The sequence below is a fragment of the Dermacentor andersoni genome, chromosome 3 (genome assembly GCF_023375885.2).
Source record: "Dermacentor andersoni chromosome 3, qqDerAnde1_hic_scaffold, whole genome shotgun sequence".
NCBI lineage: Eukaryota > Metazoa > Arthropoda > Arachnida > Ixodida > Ixodidae > Dermacentor > Dermacentor andersoni.
Window position 1 is genome coordinate 234,841,783 of NC_092816.1, and position 6,926 is coordinate 234,848,708.

Consider the following 6,926-nt stretch of genomic DNA (forward strand, 5'->3'; position numbering starts at 1 on the left):
TCCAGCACTTACTTTTGGAAACGAGGTTGTTTGCGTTAAATCAGGGGTACAATAAGGACTCAATGCGAACCAAAGGTCAGTGGGACGCCTCGCATTGGGCGCTCACGGGAAGACTACAAATGAAGCTGTGCAGGGTGATTTGGGCTGGATTAGTTTTAAATAGAAAGAATCTCTCAGTAAAATTGAGTATGAAAAACGACTGAGGAATATGAAAGAAAGTAATAGGCTGGGAGAGTGTTGAGGTATCTGTAGTGAAAATATAACACTGATTCACAGTGTAGGAAAAGAACTAGGAAGCTTACCAGCAAGTATGCGGCCTATAGGGTGGACAACACAGCATCAAAGAACGTCAAGCGGAAAGTCAGAGAGGCCTCTCTAAATAATCTAATGGGTGGCGGCAATGGCAAATAAACCTGCCATGAGTAAGTGCTAAGAGGAAAAAACGAAATCAGGAAAGAAACAATTTATGATAACTCAACGGGAAGCTCATTACTTTTCGAAGCGAGATCAGGATGCCTCAGAACACTGTGGGGATTTGGTGAATTCGACGCGCCATTGTGCGGGAGAATTTCACCTATGTTCTGCAATCCTTAAGCCACACTGTCTCCTCGCTCCGAACTAGCTGCCAGCGGTGGCGCTCCACTCGCCATGGTTCGCGGGGAGGGCGGAGGATGATGGATGGATGGATGTTATGAGCGTCCCCTTTGGAACGGCTCGGTGGGTTGCGCCACAAAGCTCTTGCTATTATACTGCTTAATGTCCTACATAGATTTCAAAAAAAAAATCTCTATGAACTCCCACAACCAAATTTTCTGATCCCCTATTGCGAACTGTGCTTTTGAACGTCTCCATCTGTGGTTGTTTCCCTACTTTTCTTCCACCAACCCTCCAATCGCCTCTTACTAATGCCTACTACGGATATGTTTGCTTTACCACTGCTCCCGCTGAACCCAAGTGCTTCAAGGAGGCCAATGGTGCCTAAATCGATCACTGGGTTGTCTTCACATTCCCTAGATTTACCGCAGCAAGCACACGCTTCTTCTTCCTTCTTATATCTCGCTTTATAGGTGCATGTTCAAAGGCATCCCGATCTCGCTTCGAAAAGTTATGAGCTTTCTTTTGAGTTATCATAAATTGTTTCTTTTCTTATTTCGTTTTTTCGTCTTAAGCAGTTACTCACGGCAAGTTTCTTTTCCATTGCCGCCACCCATGAGATTATTTCGGCCACTCTGACTTTCCGCTTGACGTTCTTTGTTGTTGTGTTGCCCACCTCACAGGCCGCATACTTGCTGGTAATCTACCTAGCCCTTTTCCTCCACTGTGAACCAATGTTTTCCCTGTACACATACCTCAACACTCTCCCAGCCCATTTAATTTCTTCCATATTCCTCAGTCGTTCTTCATACTCAATTTTACTGCGAGCTTCCCTCACTTTAAAACTAGTCCAGCCCATATCACCCTGCACAGCTTCATTTGTAGTCTTCCCGTGGGCGCCCAATGTGAGGCGACCCACTGACCTTTGGTTCACATCGAGTCCTGATTGTAGCCCTGATTTAAAGCAAGCAACCGCATTTCCAAAAGAAAGTCCTGGAATCATTACACCTTTCCACATACCTTGGAGCACCTCTTACCTATTGTATCCCCATAGCGCTCTGTGCTTTTAGGCTGCGTTTCTATTCCCCTTCACTGTTATTATTCTTTCCTATATTTCCATATATCTATTGCCTTCGTTTATCTATATGCTAAGGTATTTATATTATGTTACCCGAGGTATCCCTGGCCCTGTACCGCCACTGTCCGTTCACTGTTTTCATTGAATACCATAACACTTGATTTTGTAACACTAAATTTCAAACCTAAATTGTTGCCCTCCTGTCCACAGATATTATCCGGACGTTGCAAATCACTTTGCTTGTTAGCTAGCAACACAATATCGTCCGCATTTATTTATTTATTTATTTATTTATTTATTTATTTATTTATTTATTTAGGATACTTTCAAGGCCCGAAGGTTTTTTAGAAAGGAGTGGGTGAACATAACGAAACAATTGCGCAAGATAAGAAGACATATTCAACGTGGCGTTTCGTGAATGCTGGTTTTGGAGGTGTCTGTACCCATGATGGCTGCAACGGTGGCGGGAAGGTGGTACCATTGTTTGCTTGTGCATAAAATAAACCTGGAACATGCTGCTCTACTACTGTACCCGCCTGTTTGTATGAGAGATTAAACCCGATATTACTTCCTTCTAGCGCCCTCTCCATCCTCACCACGTACATCATAAACAGCAGTGGGGATAAAGGGCACCCCTGCCTCAGTCCCTTGTTGATATGAACTTTCGCCTCGCTCCTCATACCTTCCCATTCAGCGCGAACGGTATTTTCTAGGTAAATCTCTCTCAAAAGCTGTAGAAAATCCTCACCTAAGCCTTCCCCTTTCAGAATATCCCACAAAATGTTGCGGTCTGCGTTGTGTTGCCGTAGGCTCCTGTAATGTCTAAAAAGGCCATATATAAGGGTCTGGTTTTTACTTTTGATATTTTACAATACATACAATATGCCTTTATTTCCACAAATATACAATTTATGGGGGATTAAAGAAAAAGTTGCCCGCAGCAACTGGACGGGCCTTGAACCCGGTCTGAGGGCAGCAGCAGAAGGCACAGGCACTGGTTCAGGACCAACAAAAACAATACATAAACAAAACAAAAAATGACAAGTTAGCTTAGACATTATTCCATCAAACAGAAATGCAATGTAATAAACATTACAAACCATAAAAAAGAGTACGCAATCCACAGTGTACACTAGAGCAACAAAATCAGTGATAGAATCATTACCCAGTAATCATTGTAGGGAAAGAATAAGACATGATTGAGCCGTTGACAGAGGCTAATATCAAACGGAGATGTGTAACGACAGTCTACGCCAGAAACAGTCACGAACAACAAATTAATTTGTGTTCAAAATCACTGAAATGCTCATATAGATGAGACAAAGGACAAGAAGTGACATCTATGTTATTCCATTTAAGCGTGTTTAACAGGCGTGGTAAGCGATGGTGCAACATTTGATGAGCATAGTTAGTGCGAGGATGCGGCACATACGAGTGTTCAGGTGACCATGTACTGTATTCTGTTCAGTTCTGTTCAGAATGCAGTGTGAGTAGTTTCAACTGTTTGAATAGAGGGGCAGTGTGAGCGTCTACTGGAGCACTACAGATGCTACGTATTACCTTTTTTTGAAGCAAGAATAACCCGTTTATGTTTGTAGCAGACGTCGTACTCCACACGAGGCAGCAGTACTGTACGTGACTCAGGAAGAGAGCACTGTACAAAATAAGTTTGACCTTGCGTGGCAGCGGTCCTAAACTGAAAAGCGCCCCAGTGACTTGCGCAAGTTTGCCTCCAAGGAAGTCGATGTGATCAGTCCATAACCGTCAAAAAAGACGCCTAGCGTCTTAGCAGACTGAACAAGCTCAATTCTTAAAGAACCGATTATAATGTCGGTCTCCAAGTTCACACCTTTAGTTCTTGGTTGAAATAAAATTGCTTTTGTTTTGTCAGTGTTAATTTTTAAGCCATTATCATGTGACCATGTCTGTATTTTTTTCAAGAACAGAGTTTGCGGTTGAAACTAGCCTTGCAATGTTGTTCGATGATAAAAGCACCGTATTATGACCTGCATAGATGATGTATTTAGGTTCACTATCGAAAAGAACAAGGTCATTTACTTATATATTGAAAAGCAGGGGGCCCAATATAATCCCTTGGCGAACACCAACTGTGACATGCCTGAACTGGGAGCAGATGCCATTAATTTCAACGGGTTGATTCCGCTGATTTAAATAAGATTTCACTATATCAAACGCAATACCACGAATACCGTAGTACTCTAGCTTCTTTAACAAAAGTTCATGGTTAATTGAGTCAAACGCCTTACTGAAGTCGATAAAAACCCCGAGCGTGAGCAGCTCGGTTTCAAAATTTCGCAATATTAGTTCCTTTTGTGCTTGTGACGCGAGCTGGGTTGACCGTCCCTTTCGGAAAGCTTATTGAGTCAGTGAACAGGTTGTTTTTCAAGGAAATCTGAAATAGGCCGGAATATTATTTTTTTTCAAGTCCTTTTGAAAGCACTGGAAGTATAGAAATGGGTCTGTAATTAGATATCACAGTTTTATTACCTTTTTTAAACAGTGCAAGTACTTGCAAGTACAAGCTGTCTGCATTTTTGCAGGAAATACCCCAGATGTCAGGCAGAGGTTGTAAATGTGTGCTAAACCTAGCGAGATAAGGTCTAAGACGTGCTTTACAGGTGTAATCTGTATGCCGTCAATGTCATACGACGTGGTATTACGTAACTCAGAAAATAAATGTATTAGCTCAGACTCAGTAGTAGGATATAAAAAAATACTATCGGGGCACCTGACCTGAACACAGCGGACGGCATCTCTATGGACACATAAACCATAAATAAATAACACATAACACATAAATTAATAAAAAAATCAGTAAAACAATCAGGGGTGCTATGCAGGATGCGCCGAGTTTGGCGAAACTCGGGATCTTCACGAGCTCTGGCGACACCCCAAGATGAAAGCACAAATGGTACCGAGACACAGTTTATCTTTCGAGAAGCCTCCAGTTTCATTGGTTTATCTCGATTCACTCTGGGTGGCTATCATTCCTTGGGCGTTGCCTTCTGGGCGGTCGACAAACTGGGGCTCACGTGATCATACCGTCGGTGCATGGTCGCGCCTTCTTTCACTTGTTTGTCGTTCCACCGAGTGCATTACACGCACAAGCGAGTTATAAAACAAATGCATTTAATAAAATATTATTAGTTAGTTTAACGTGGTTTAAAAGCATTTTAAAGCTTACAAGATGTACACTGAATGTGTATTCGACTAATTTGTAATTTAGTACGCTTCGCATTATACCACGAGGGAACGCTGTGGTGGCGTCATCACATACATTCATCGGGTGAGCATGGCGGCTAAACATCGAAGAGGCCCAGTGTAAACAAACTCGTACAACGAGCTTGCAGTGCGCGACGTAGTGATCAGGCTCGACGATGACCACTATTTCTTGGATAGTTCTGTTCCTCCGTGAGCAATCTTTCCGTGCACCCCGAAAGACTGCGAATAGCTTAGGCGATTTTACAGATCGCAACGCGTACTTACTGTTCACGGCACAATCCTGAACAAACAACTTATCCGGTGCTGCTTCTGTGAGTGCGCTGAGTTCCTCCACTCTGCGTGACTGCGAGCGTCACGAATATTGCATAGTGTGTGCAAAAGGAAGACAGCCGATATAGCTACGATGCGACAAGGAGGTGGTGCCGACGATGGATCTCGCAACCAACACAGTGACGGAGGCATCGACAAACTGCAGATAAGTATATTTCTACTGTTTCATATTTAGCATAATAATAGTGCACGGATTAAGTCACTTTCGTAGTAACGAACTGAATGTCCTGCAGTTTAAAAAAGGCATTGAGAGCCAATGAGTGTTCGTGCTTTTACATGTGCGTGGGCCCGCGAAAATATGGAAAAGATAAAGGTAACCTTCACTAACTTAGTGATATAACAGAAGTTCATCAGTGACATTCAGCCCGCAGAATCTATGGAAGAGTATCTTTATCCAGGTGAAATATCAATAGCAGGTACTGATATAAAGCAGGAAACTTATACAAAAATTTCATGGGTTGAACAGCACATGGGAGGCATTACCGAATTGTGATCGCCACGTTACCGATATCCTTGAAAAATGTTTAGAATCGTTGCATTCTACCGGTTATGCAATATGGGACATAAACCTGGAGGTTAACAAAGAAACTTCAGAAGTCGAGGACTGTGCAGAAAGCGAAGTAACAAAAATTGTTGGAGGCAGCATTAAGGCAGGAAGACAGTGGCGTAGTAAACCGTGGCAACTGATATGCTAGTTGAGATTTTAAAAAAACAATGGAATCGGTGGGCAGGCCATGCACATCTTCAATCACTTGTTGCCAATTTATAACAGGTGATTACATAAGCGTGACAGAATGGATGTCAAGAAGAGAACTGCAGCCGAGGATGGTAGAAAATTGCGTAATGGGACAAAAATATGATGTTTGTAGGCATAGGATGCAATCAGCTCGCATAAGACGGGATTGTAGGGAGCGCCATTGATTTCGCAGTGAACAAAAATAAGTTTGTGGTGCTGACAGTAGAGACTCGTGAAGGTTCGGGGACACGTCAGCTGTTGGCACACTAATAAACATTACAATTGGCTCTGAAAAATACAACCCATTATGAAAAATAAAGCAATGTTGTCCCGACAAATTGTTTTATCATGCATACACTAAAGGCTTCCACAGTCAAGGGCAGTTAGTACCAATAGTGCAATGAGCATTTTTATTTGTAAATAATGGTTTATATGCGGTTGATTCATTCCAGCAATCCACTTTTTTTGCAGCAAAACATTCTGCTGCTGGAGGCACTCAACCGGCCGGTGGCAGTAGGCGAGCGCCAGGCACATGCTCTTGAGAGTGTGGCAAGGTCCAGAGGGCTGCTCTGCAACAGTAGGATCAGTGCACTCACTGCTTTCCAGTCGAGCCCCCAGAACACACCTTATAAAGGAGCTTTCAGTTTATTATTTTGTTTATTATTCAAGAGCATGAATAAAATTATTGCAGTAAACATTGTGCTGTGCATATTGGGACACTTGTAACATGCACTTTGTGTCTCTTCAAAATGGGCAAACAGATAAGACAACCTGGACCGTGTAAATGAAAAAGACACTAATGCAGCATATACGTCATTGTGCTGTTTGTTCTTTCTATGTGCAAGAATACAGTGGGTGTTGATTAGCCACAAGATGAACGGTGTGTGTATTTCACAATGAAAAGACAGGAAACGGCATGACCTTAATAATGCAATCACCTATAGA

The 6,926-nt window shown here is 42.5% G+C and overlaps 1 long non-coding RNA gene across 1 annotated transcript; it reads left to right on the top strand.

Moving 5' to 3' along the window:
- The first annotated feature begins 4,838 nt into the window (after positions 1-4,838).
- Positions 4,839-6,676, top strand: LOC129385953 (uncharacterized). The gene is made up of 2 exons (XR_008613423.2): positions 4,839-5,394; positions 6,453-6,676. It is a non-coding gene; the product is annotated as an uncharacterized lncRNA (long non-coding RNA).
- Positions 6,677-6,926: the final 250 nt, after the last annotated feature.